Source organism: Oncorhynchus mykiss, chromosome 28 (assembly GCF_013265735.2).
Source record: "Oncorhynchus mykiss isolate Arlee chromosome 28, USDA_OmykA_1.1, whole genome shotgun sequence".
NCBI lineage: Eukaryota > Metazoa > Chordata > Actinopteri > Salmoniformes > Salmonidae > Oncorhynchus > Oncorhynchus mykiss.
In genome coordinates, this window is record NC_048592.1 from 32,000,785 (window position 1) to 32,014,373 (window position 13,589).

At 37.7% G+C, this 13,589-nt stretch overlaps 1 long non-coding RNA gene across 1 annotated transcript; it reads right to left on the reverse strand.

Moving 5' to 3' along the window:
* Nucleotides 1-470: 470 nt before the first annotated feature.
* On the reverse strand, nt 471-5,306 carry LOC110508978. The gene is made up of 3 exons (XR_002471380.2): nt 5,114-5,306; nt 2,081-2,167; nt 471-1,952 (listed from the first exon to the last, which is right to left on the reverse strand). It is a non-coding gene; the product is annotated as an uncharacterized LOC110508978 (long non-coding RNA).
* Between the last annotated feature and the right edge of the window lie 8,283 nt (nt 5,307-13,589).

The following is a 13,589-nucleotide window of genomic DNA, read 5'->3' on the forward strand; positions in this document are numbered from 1 at the left end:
AATATTAAGGTGGCCAATAACTGGGGACCGTATGCCGATAATACGGGATGTATTGTTTTTTTGCTAAACCACTTATCAAAAAGCTGATAGTAGTAATATTTCCACTGAAATGTCAAACATGCTAACTGCTAACCCGTTAGCTAGCATTTTCACAACACCAATAATCACAAAACATTGTTGGTTTCATCACAAAATAACACTGTTGAAGGTAATATATTTATTCAACGCTGTTGACCGTGCCGATAATACGGGGTGCTACGCTATATTGTTTGTTTACATTTCAACAAACAATATAGTTCTCTGCTGCCAATGACTGGAACGAATTGCAAAAATCACTAACTTTAAGCATCAGCTATCATAGCAGCTTACAGATCATTGCACCTGTACATAGCCCATCTGTAAATAGCCCATCCAACTACCTCATCCCCATGTTGTTATTTATTTTATTTATATATTTTTTGCTCCTTTGTACCCCAGTATCTCTACTTGCACATTCATCTTCTGCACATCTATCACTCCAGTGTTTATTTGCGAAAAGTAAGTAAACTATCTTATATTTTGGATTCTGATGGGATATTACAGTTTAACTAAGTTCATGAGTTCAATATGTTATATTCTTCAAGAATCAATCGGTACATATAATTAATTTACAAGTCCAAAAATGGATGTAGCAACTGCAGATTGCTACATAAAACAGCTAAAAGTTCACTCGATACGGATAGCATGTGATATATCGTAGGGAAAATCGGTAATTTTTATGGTTTAACGGATTGACAGATTTACTATGAATTTTAATTGAGTCACAGTCTGCCTCTTGCATCATGAGGCATTAAAGGTGAACTGCATGTGTTTCTTCCGGTGCTCATTAAGAAATGCAGCGGCCATTATTGAATCCCAAACAAGAGTTGTCTTTCTGGGTGTGGTTTAATGTGGGTGTTTCTTGGGTGTGTCTTTGCCATTAATTTACAACAAACAAACAAGGGTAGTAGTGAGTAACTTAGTGACAGTGAGGAAAGCTGAGCTAAATTTGCTATGGAGAGAAGTTCTGAAGTTGAAGACTTGTCGCCTCCTGAGTGACCTGCCATCTCAAGATGATCTGCTGATTCAGTTCTATGTGTAGGCTAAAGCCTGCGCTGACCTTGTGTTTAGCCAATCTGACAGAAGCTAGCTAGCTAGCATTGCTTGGGGATAGCTACAGCTGGCTATCCAACTAGCTAGCTGATATTTCTCTGAAAAAATCACAGCTATACCAAGATAGCAAGAAGTACCCGTGTCTGGAATGTGTGTCATGAGACACACCTTCTACAACACCTTGCTACAAAAATAGCTTCCAACTTGAAGTTTTGTCACGTCATGTAATCCCATGATCACATGTTACCGTGAATCGATACCAACAACTGCCAGTTGATTACCTGGTCTTCAGTCAGCTCAGCTGTCAACACAGTTTTCTATAACTGGCTTGTGTTGTCTCGTCTCTCCTTATGTCCACTGTTAGATCTTTCCCTAATATACCTACAGGTGTAGGCTACATGTGGACATTGCACAACACAGGAGGCTGCTGAGGGGAACAGCTCATAATAATGGCCAAAATGTAGTGAATGGAATTTGGAATATGGAATATGGAAACCATGTGTTCAATGTATACTGAACAAAAATATAAACGCAACATGCAACAATTTCAACGATTTTACACAGTTACAGTTCATATAAGGAAATCAGTCAATTGAAATAAATTCATTAGGTCCGAATCTATGGATTTCTCATGACTGGGCAGGGGCCCACCCACTGGGGAGCCAGGCTCACCCACTGGGGAGCCAGGCCCAGTCAATCATAATACATTTTTAAAGACAGAAACAATCCTCTCAGAAACACTCCACTCTCTCCCAGACATCTGTATAAACCTGTCTTTTAGTCAGGGGACTCCATGACAAAACACCTCTCCTGTCCTCCATCTGTAGAAAAACAAGGTAGAGTTGGTACACACAGCACTGATTACATTATCAGTGGTTGTTAGCTATATTCCAGGACAGTATTTTAGTAGATAGTATTTTGACCTATGACCAGATCAAAAGTGACCAACCTGAAGTGGTCACGTACTTCCTCAGCCTTCTGTTCCTGATATGGTAGGGGTGTTCCCACGACACTGCCGATCAGCAAATCCACCAAACTGTTCAAATAGAGAGACTCATAAAACCATCATTGTGTAGTAAAACCATGAAAAGTAGTGCACCTAAGCTGAGACCTGGTGTTTGGAGGTTTTTTAAATGTAAACCCAATGTAAGTGTTATGATACACTGAATATATTTCAAAACAGAATGGATGTACTCTGAAACACCCAAAGTGGTTCTTCGATGTGAGTCATTGAGTTTTTAAGAGAGTGGTGTGAAAACACAAAATGTAGCCAAACACAAAATGTTTTGGCAGACTGTCTCTCATATAATGAAATGGTTTTAAATTGCAAATGGTTTTTAAAGCATAAATATTGATTGATTATAAATATCGATTTGATTTTCTGTCAATATTTTACTTAACATTTTAAATAATGTTAATATCTTTTTTCCTAGGGTAGACTTTGGCACTAATTATAGGCTACAGTTGCCAGGCAACTTTGTGAGTTTATAAATATTGTTACAATCAAAATGTTCAGGGCCACACTACCAGTCAAAGGTTTTAGAACACCTACTCATTCAAGGGTTTTTCTTTATTTGTACTATTTTCCACATTGTAGAATAATAGTCAAGACATTAAAACTATGAAATAACACATATGGAATTATGTAGTTATCAAAAAAGTGTTAAACAAATCAAAATCTAATTTATATTTAATATAATGTATATTTATACTTCAAATAACCACCCTTTGCCTTGATGACAGCTTTGCACACTCTTGGCATTCTTTCAATCTCAACCAGCTTCACCTGGAATGCTTTTCCAACAGTATTGAAGGAGTTCCCACATATGCTAAGCACACTGTTGGCTGCTTTTCCTTCACTCTGCGGTCCGACTCATCCCAAACCATCTCAATTTGGTTGAGGTCAGGGGATTGTGGAGGCCAGGTCATCTGATGGAGTGCTGCAAAGCACCATCACACCTCCTCCTCCATGCTTCATTGTCGGAACCACACATGAGGAGATCATCTGTTCACCTACTCTACATCTCATAAAGACACAGCGGTTGGAACCAAAAATCGCAAATTTGGACTCATCAGACCAAAGGACAGATTTCCACCGGTCTAATGTCCATTTCTATAGGGCTATCTTCTGTATACCACCCCTACCTTGTCACAACACAACTGATTGGCTCAAACGCATTAAGAAGGAAAGAAATTCCACAAATGAACTTTTAACAAGGCACACCTGTGAATTGAAATTACTTCCAGGTGACTACCTCATGAAGCTGGTTGAGAGAATGCCGAAAGCTGTGCAAAGCTGTCATCAAGGCAAAGGGTGACTACTTTTAAGAATCTCAAATATATTTTGATTTGTTTAACACTTTTTTGGTTACTACATGATTCCATGTGTTATTTCATAGTTTTGGTACCTTACATACAGATCTTTCTAAATATAAAAATGTCTATCAATATAAAAATGTTTAAGACCTTTTAATGTTTTGTCGTTTTATAATTTGCAAATTGAAAATAAAGCATTTGAAGCTTCAATCATATCTTGAAAAAGTAATTTTATACTCATGAATTATTATCCTGGACAAACGTATTAATTTGTAATTTCACAACAACAAAAAATTCTCATGTCCTTTTGTTTGAACATAATACTGTACATTTGACCTTTTAGAATTACTGATGAGGAGTTTATCAACACACCATATAAGATCAGGGAATATACAAAAAGAGGAGGAACTCCCATTTACAGTACTTGGAAACTCCAGAAGAAGGGATTTAATTCTGCACTAGACAGGATTCAAAACACCATCTTAGTGTTTAGGAGCTTTAGAGAGAGGAAACAACGCCAAAAGAGAAGGGATTTAATTCTGCACTAGACAGGATTCAAAACAGCATCTTAGTGTTTAGGAGCTCTAGAGAGAGGAAACAACGCCAACAGAGAAGGAATTTAATTCTGCACTAGACAGGATTCAAAACAGCATCATAGTGTTTAGGAGCTTTAGAGAGAGGAAACAACGCCAAAAGAGAAGGAATTTAATTCTGCACTACACAGGACTCGAAACACTGTAATAATGTTTTCAAGCTTTTCCGGGTTAGTGCTCCCAGTCTTTGGCAAGATGTTGCACAACTCTTGACTATTTGGTGTTACAACACACCATGTCATGTTTCATAACACCTCAGGATGAATGTTTCTTAAATCTGGCCCAATACCATCCCAACCATGTGTTTCAATACTCAAGTTAAAGGAAAACCTCACCCATTTGATTCATTAGTCCATTGCTAATATAGTCCCAAAATATTTTGGTTGTCAGCAATCAAGTTTTCAAGATATGTAACTTTCAAAATACAGAAATATATATATTTTTGAAAGAGTTTTTGGATGGAGTTTTCCTTTTAAGGTTTTGTCTCGTTTAACTCAGTTGCCGATTGTTTTAGTTTTACAAAGCACTTAATTTTTGTTCTGTAAGTAGTGTTGCTGAATGCTTGCTGCCACATATTTGTATCATGTTAGCTAAAAAGACTGGTACTCAGGCTAGACAAGTACCATCCTTCATTTATTTTTACCATAGAAAATACACAATAGATTGTTTAAGAGAACAGGGATGTTGTTTTAGCACTAGTAGCAGATGAAGCCCCCAAATGCTAGATAGCTAGTGCTAACCAACCTTGATCATGACTCCCAATTCCATTACAGTAAAGGCAGAAAACCGCCAGGGACTGAGTTATTGAGAGCAAGTACTAACCCAAACAACATGCGTATTCTCATAAAAGTAGATTGCTACCTAACTTCCAAATCTGGTTAAGTTATCAATATCTTTGTCCGAGGGATCTTCTTAGCAAACCAGTTCCAGTGGAAAATGTATTGACAGCAAGCCAGCTAACGTTACATCTAATCGTCAGTTGGCTATGCAAATTTCCTCTATATGATTTTACACATTAGCCAGAGGCTATGTACTTATCTAGTTAAATCACAGTATCATAGCTAGCTACTCACCACAGACCAGTCACAGTCATCATGTCGTATGTTTGTTATATGTAATCCATTCTTTGCCATATTGTTGAATGCGTTAGAACTTTGCACCAACTTTACGGAAGTCCATTTTCACTCCTATGCCAAGCAAGTGTGTGTGCGTTGCAGACTTGAAAACATGTCCACAACACATGGCAGCTGGGGCCGGACCACATCTTGTTGTCTCTGGGCAATTGGACATCATTGGCAAAAGCATGTAATCAGTAATCCATACCCCACCCATACATACACATTGTGACACATTCAGTTACAAATCTCGTTTTGGACAAGACTGATTTTATGAACAACATGATCCTATTTACACTTTGTATTCAATTTGGACATTGTAATTAATGTTTCTGACTCATATTGATGACCCACGGGCTGTTTATAACCAGAAAAGTTGGTTCTAGTAGGCAGTTCCCCTTTAAAACTTCTTATGGATCAAATCCTGATGGCGGGATCGACTTGACAACATACGATGAAATGTCAGAGCGCCAAATTCAAATTAAATTATTAGAAATATTTCACTTTCATACAATCACAAGTGCAATACACCAAAATAATGCTTAACATCTTGTTAATCCAGCCACTGTGTCAGATTTCAAAAAGGCTTTACGGAGAAAGCAAACCATGCTATTATCTGAGGACAGCACCCCATAATACAAACACATGACAATCATAATTCAACCTGCCAGGTGAAACACAAAACTCAGAAATAATATAATTCATGCCTTACCTTTGAAGATCTTCTTCTGTTGGCACTCCAATATGTCCCATAAACATCACAAATGGTCCTTTTGTTTGATTAATTCCGTCATTATATCTCCAAAATGTCCATTTATTTGGCGCATTTGATTCAGAAAAACACTGGTTCCAACTCGCCCAACATGACTACAAATGATCTAATAAATGACCTGTAATCTTGGTCCAAACATTTCAAACAACTTTCCTAATCCAACTATTTTAAAACGTAAATAATCAATAACATTTAAGATGGGATAAACTGTGTTCAATAGCAGATAAAATCAAAGTGGAGCGAGCTTCAGGTCGTGCGCCTCAGGTCGTGGGCCCCAAACAAAAGATTCCACTAGGCTCAACTCCCAGAAAGGAAAGGGCTACTTCTTCATTACGCAAAGGAAAAACATCAACCAATTTCTAAAGACTGTCGACATCTAGTGGAAGCCATAGGAACTGCAATCATATTTCTATTAAAACAGGCTTGCCATAAAAACCTAATGGAAAACAGATTGACCTCAATTTTTGTCCCCCCTGGTTGGATTGTGCTTGGGGTTTCGCCTGCCAAAACAATTCTGTTTAACTCACAGACATTATTCAAACAGTTTTAGAAACTTCAGAGTGTTTTCTATCCAAATCTACTAATAATATGCATATCTTAGCTTTAGGCCTGAGTAGCAGGCAGTTTACTTTGGGCGCGCTTTTCATCCGGATGTGAAAATACTGCCCCCTATCTCAGAGAGGTTATTCAATTGTGCCTCCTGTTTTCTCCCAAGGGAAATCTACATAGAAGGTAAATAAAAAGATGTATGAAAAGGAAGAGGATGTGAAGTTTAATGTTTCGACTTTGTTGTACCTAGTGTATATGCTCTGCTTTTTGCTGAATGAAAGGTCAAATAAAGAGTGTTTAAAAGTATTTCTCAGAGTTTCACATGTTAATTATTTAACAATACTTCACATGCCTGCAATTACATCTGTTGTTGTTATTTGAGGGGGAGGAGGGTTATGATGAGCCAAGAAAGTTGTACTCAGCTATTATTTGAGACATTTCTAGGTCATATTCTTCAAAACAACAAGTTGAAATGGATGAACTATTACAGCGGCTCAAACAGTTTCTTAACCACAGGAGAACAGTTGATCACCTTGAGGCAATATGTGAACGCTCCACAGGTATGCAGAGCCTATAGGCGTGGCATTTCACATGACATGTGCACACATGGAGATATACAGTGTGGTTTTACCCTCCTATATATCAAATGAATGCCTGTCTGTAGATCTCCTGAGGACAGGATTGATGCAGGTTAAAGTTAAATCCATATAGATAGATATATGGCATATCATGAACAAATATAATGTATCTTTACCATATCTTTTTAATGGCTATAGTATCTTTTTAATGGCTATAGTAACTGTTAAAGACAGTTGAACATGAAACCTTATGCAATATTTAAAAAGGCCTCCTGGCATTCTGCATTACGTAATGATACACCATCATGTACATTTTTTGTGTGCCTGTTGCTCTGTATTATCATTATTGTTATTGTAAATGCCCAGCATTCTGTCTTTTAAAGGTAAAGCATTACTTTACAGCTCAGTTTAATTCTTAAATCATAAATAATAAAGTTTTGAAGTATCTGCCCTATAGCTAGGAGATATAAGAAAGCTCAGGAAATATGTAAATATATTTTTACACATATTTAACCACTTTATTTTTTTTTACTAGATTGACACAATAGACTCTAGGGGGTTTTAAGCTGGTACTTAATTGTTATTACCATGGTAACAATGGATACGTTCTGGTACTTACCTCAAACTCAAATATATTTGCTTATCTCAAAGAAACCAAAATGTAATTACAATGCAATATTAGGTCACGTAATTACTTAGTAACTACCTGGTACACAAAGTTCTGTAAAAGAAAAAGAAGAAAAAGAAGAAGCATTACCAAGAAAAAAGGAAAAAAATCAGACCTACATTGAGGATTCATGAGGTTATTTTTTATTGAGAGAATTTAACAACATATCACTTTCAAATGTATGCAATAATTCTGTCATCCTGGCCAATTTTGTAAGGTTTAAATATTCTCTGCAGAATCATTGCTCTGAAGCTTTGGACTTTTTTACCTTCACACTATCCGTAACGAATGAGCGGGTGTTTTGCAAACATGACCTTTGACCTCTGTCAGGTAACTATGCACCTAGGTAAAGTTTGTGAGATGGGGCATGTAGATACTTTCAAATATCTACAGTTCAAGGGTGGAGCAGGGAAGCTCTCTCACACAGCTCAAACTGGTTTCAAACAAATATACTTTCAGACCAACACAACAGACTATACAGTGCATTCAAAAGTATTCAGACCCCTTGACTTTTTCCACATTTTGTTACGTTACATTCTAAGGTGGATTAAATTGTTTTTTTCCCCCTCAACAATCTACACACAATACCCCATAATGACAAAGCAAAAACAGTTTTAAAAATATATTTTAGCAAATATAAAAATAAACTGAAATATCACATTTACATAAGTGTTCAGACCCTTTACTCAGTACTTTGTTGAAGCACCTTTGGCAGCAATTACAGCCTCAAGTCTTCTTGGGTATGATGCTACAAGCTTGGCACACCTGTATTTGGGGAGTTTCTCCCATTCTTCTATGCAGATCCTCTCAAGGTCTGTCAGGTTGGATGGGGAGTGTTGATGCACGGCTATTTTCAAGTCTCTCCAGAGATGTTCAAGTCCGGGCTCTGGCTGGGCCACTCAAGGACATTCAGAGACTTGTCACAAAGCCACTCCTGCGTTGTCTTGGCTGTGTGCTTAGGGTTGTTGTCCTGTTGGAAGTTGAACCTTCACCTCAGTCTGAGGTCCTGAGCACTCTGGAGCAGGTTTTCATCAAGGATCTCTCTGTACTCTACTTCGTTCTTCATTCCCTCAATCCTGACTAGTCTCACAGCCCCTGCCGCTGAAAAACATCCCCACAGCATGATGATGCCACCACCATGCTTCACCTTAGGGGTGGTGTCAGGTTTCCTCCAGATGTGACGCTTGGCATTCAAGCCAAAGAGTTCAATCTTGTTTCAGAGAATCTTGTTTCTCATGGTCTGAGAGTCTTTAGGTGACTTTGGCAAACTACAAGCGGGCTGTCATGTGCCGTTTACTGAGGAGTGGCTTCCGTCTGGCCACTCTACCATAAAGGCCTGATTGGTGGAGTGCTGCAGAGATGGTTGTCCTTCTGGAAGGTTCTCCCATCTCCATAAAGGAACTCTGGAGCTCTGTCAGAGTGACCATCGGGTTCTTGGTCACCTCCCTGACCAAGGCCCTTCTCCCCTGATTGCTCAGTTTGGCTAGGTGGTCAGCTCTAGGAAGAGTCTTGGTGGTTCCAAACTTCTTCCATTTAAGAATGATGGAGGCCACTGTGTTCTTGGGGACCTTCAATGCTGCAGAAATGTTTTGCTACCCTTCCCCAGATCTGTGCCTCGACACAATCCTGTCTCGGAGATCTAGGGACAATTCCTTCGACCTCATGGCTTGGTTTTTGCTCTGACAAGCACTGTCAACTGTGGGGACTTATATAGATAGGCGTGTGCCTTTCTAAATCATGTCCAATCAATTGAATTTACCACAGGTGGCACAATTAAGTTTTAGAAACATCTCAAGGACGATCAATTTCGAGTCTCATAGCAAATGGTCACAATACTTATGTAAATAAGGTATTTTTATTTTTTATACATTTGCAAACATTTCCAAAAATTGTGTGTAGATTGATGAGGATTTCTTTTTAAATCCATTTTAGAATAAGGATGTAACGTAACGAACTGTGGAAAAAGTAAATCGGCCTGAATACTTTCCGAATGAGCTGTAAGTCTTGACATGTCAATCTGGTAAATACACCACTCTCTTACCATCATGTAACTAGTAGCTTTATGTCACTTTAGTACTGTTGTTCCTAATCTAGAATATCCTGAGGCAATAATGTGTTTGCCTCCCTCAACAATGTCTATAGAGAATTATACATTTTCATATAATCAAAACAGAGATGTGCCTATGCCTATGAATTTTGTTGTAAAATATACAGTATGCTCATTTTTTGTTAACATCTTATTTTGCTGCCTTGTGTTTTTGTCAATCTGAACCTTTGACCTTGAAGTGCTTGAACATTCTCCTTGACGTCACAACCAATTTAGAAAGACTTTGTCTTGTCTAAACTACACTAAGTCCATGACCATTAAAGACCATTGTAAACACATTGTATATTCTATTTGTATGAACATAATGTACATGATGTAATGTCATGATGAGATGTTTCCTGCATTGTGATAGAAGATATGTGGTTCGTGGCAGACAAAACTAGCCTCATCCTTTAACACGCTTCTCTTTTGAACTGCTAATGTTTTTTATACATACCAACAGTGTTACAACCCTCTTACATCATGCCTCAAATAGACACTAAACAACACCAACAATAATTGATTTCAAGATACAGGAAACTGCATATTTTCAGCTGTCTAGTAGCCCTACTTTGATGAGCATTAAGAAAAATAAGTTTCTCACACTCAACATTGACTGATTCCTCTTATGTTGTCTGAGACAAAATCAATTTGTCTCTTGCATACGTTTAACTTCAAGTGTATTTTTCATTGGCCTGACTCTCTGTACGTTAAGGTTTAGCTCCTACTTCTGATATAGGAATGGAAGGGGCCAGAAGATGAACAGTTCTGGTGCATGTTCATCTTGCAGCTCTCAGGAAAGATGGCTGCCTCGCTGTCACTGTGGTGAGTGGGAGGAAGACAAAACAGCTGCACACCAGTGGGACTTTGAAACCTCACAAACCCTGACTATTGGTCTTTTGCTTGAGTAAGTATTTCCCACAAGCTGTGTATGTATGGGTTTCTTCTTGCCCATGTTCAATTATACCAAAGTCTCGAAAGAATGCTGCTAAGATGATTAAACCACATGATGTTTCAACCACTAAAGATAAGCGAGGACAACATAGGCCTTTGGAGGAGACATCACGTCCTAGAAATAGAACTATCAGTTACCATAGTCGCCTAAACCTCTTTACCTTTTGTTTATGTATGTAAGTTTGAGAACAGCTGGAGGAGATGTTCCCACTTCAAATGCTTTAATTAAAATATTTTTGTTTTAATCCCTTGCATATTACGCACAGAGTAGCATTTCAATTAACATTTCAGCTGGTGTTTGTTATTAACTAAGCAAGTATGTAGTAACAATTAATATTTTGCTGTTACTTGCTTTAAAAAAATCAGCCAAAATTATCTCAAATTGATTGTGAAGCTCAACAAGGTCACTTAGTCACTTAAAGAGGATTTGAACATGATGCGCGAAAAATGCTAATATCAGTCCCAAGACTTGAATGGGTTTTGTGCCACAAATGCTAGAACATTAGCATCTGGAAACAGTGCCAGGGACACGAAACCAAAGCATGGATTGCTGTCATAGCTTGTCCATAGACTGCTTACAGGGTAAGGAAACCAATATGTAATTTTGTCATTTGAGTGAACTATCCCTTTAATTACAGGTAGGATATGGTAAGTAATAATGTTTATTTTAATAAGAAACAAGAATCATCATTATGAAATGAACCTTTTACATGGCTATAACATTTCCTCTACCATCTCAGCCACATCATTGTGATATTTTGCCAAACTTGCCAAGGTTAGTTACCACACTCCCTCTTAGATTAGCCTACTCAAGAATCATAATATAGATGAGAATGCAGATAAAATTGCCAACCCAGAGAGTGCTTTTCCCAAATGTTTTAGAACTCATAGCTAGAATTGCATCAGTGTCATATGTTGCATATGGCTTCTTGAATTAGCTCTTTTGTAAAGAATGAGGAAGCATGTCCGGCATCCCTTTGGTCTTCGTTTCACTCCATTTGACCAAAAATGAAATCTCTGAGATTCTGGAGTGAGGCAATAGTGGCTTTAACAGACAGCATAAATATCTGATTAAAAAAGCACTATTGTATTGTATGTAAGTATCTTATAATGGGATGTTTGGGTTGGCCATGTGTTATTTCATGTATTAATTATATTGTATTTAATGTATACAAATATGTCAATATTTTCCTGTTATTAGGCTATTTGCTTATCCGAATAGATTGATTTTAGTATTTTACTTTACAAATACCAATAAGCACTACTTTACAACAAGCATTTACTTTACAATAAGCATTTACTTTACAATAAGCATTTACTTTACAATAAGCATTTACTTTACAACAAGCATTTACTTTACAATAAGCATTTAATTTACAATAAGCATTTACTTTACAATTAGCATTATTGTACTATTTTCTTTCTATTATCATTATGTCACAATGTGTCATAATGCATGTTGTTCAACTAAAAATATAATAAGGCTTTCATTACTAATAAAGTTAACACATTTCAAAATGACAACTGAGTTAGACAAACGTGATCTAAAAGCCACAGTTGTTGCTGCTGTTGTCACACATGTGAAGATTTGGAGATTTATCTAGAGGATGTGGTGTCAAAGAGCTGATTTAGAGAGAAAACATTGCTGTTTTCATGCCTGCTCCACGTCAACAACAAACATCAGAGAAGAAAAATAATATTGCGAAAAGCAAAGCTTCTGAATCAGCATTAGGTGCTATCTGAAAGTCAGACTCACTCACTCACTCACTCACTCACACACACACAATGTTACTTCATTTCAAGTATATATTGTAGCTTACGAAACAGTGATTTCAAGCAAATAAGGTTCACTACAGATGGGGGCTACACAATGAGAATATCACCTTTGTTAACATTTTGCCTGGCACCTTAATAGGTTAGGCTACTCAAGTTCAATCAGTGGAGGCTGCTGAGGAGAGGACGGCTAATAATAATGGCTGGAATAGAGTCAATGGAATGGTATCAAACGTGGATTCCATGTGGTTGATCAAATCCATTCAAATGTATTTATAGAGCCCTTCTTACATCAGCTGATATCTCAAGGTGCTGTACAGAAACTCAGCCTAAAACCCCAAACAGCTAGCAATGTAGGGGTAGAAGCACGGTGGCCAGGAAAAACACCCTAGAAAGGCCAAAACGTAGAGAGGAACCAGGCTATGAGGGGTGGCCAGTCCTCTTCTGGCTGTGCCAGGTGCAGATTATAACAGAACATGGCCAAGATGTTAAAATGTTCATAAATGACCAGCATGGTCAAATAATAATAATCACAGTAGTTGTCGAGGGTGCAACAGGTCAGCACATCAGGAGTAAATGTCAGTTGGCTTTTCATAGCCGATCATTGTTAGTATCTCTACCGCTCCTGCTGTCTCTAGAGAGTTGAAAACAGCAGGTCTGGGACAGGTAGCACGTCTGGTGAATGATACCATTCAATTGACTCCATTCCAGGAATTACTATGAGCGTTCCTCCCCTCAGCAGCTTCCACTGAGTTGAATAGATGAAATAGCATAAACACAGGTGAAAGTTCGCACCTCATTTAGTGGTTCAAGCTGCCTACTGGACAGGCTATTGACCTTTAAAGGGCTGATTTAAATATTTGTGTCCCTATCTCTTGATTGACTGAGGGTGCAAGGGGATAATGTCAACAACTCATGTAAAAGTACCAGTAAATAACCAGGATTAAGTAAATCAAGTAAATAATAAATAAGTAAATAATACATGAATACATTCATGGAAAGTGAAAGACTAAAGTTACATACATGGGATGCTTTAGTGAATTTCAGAACGTCTG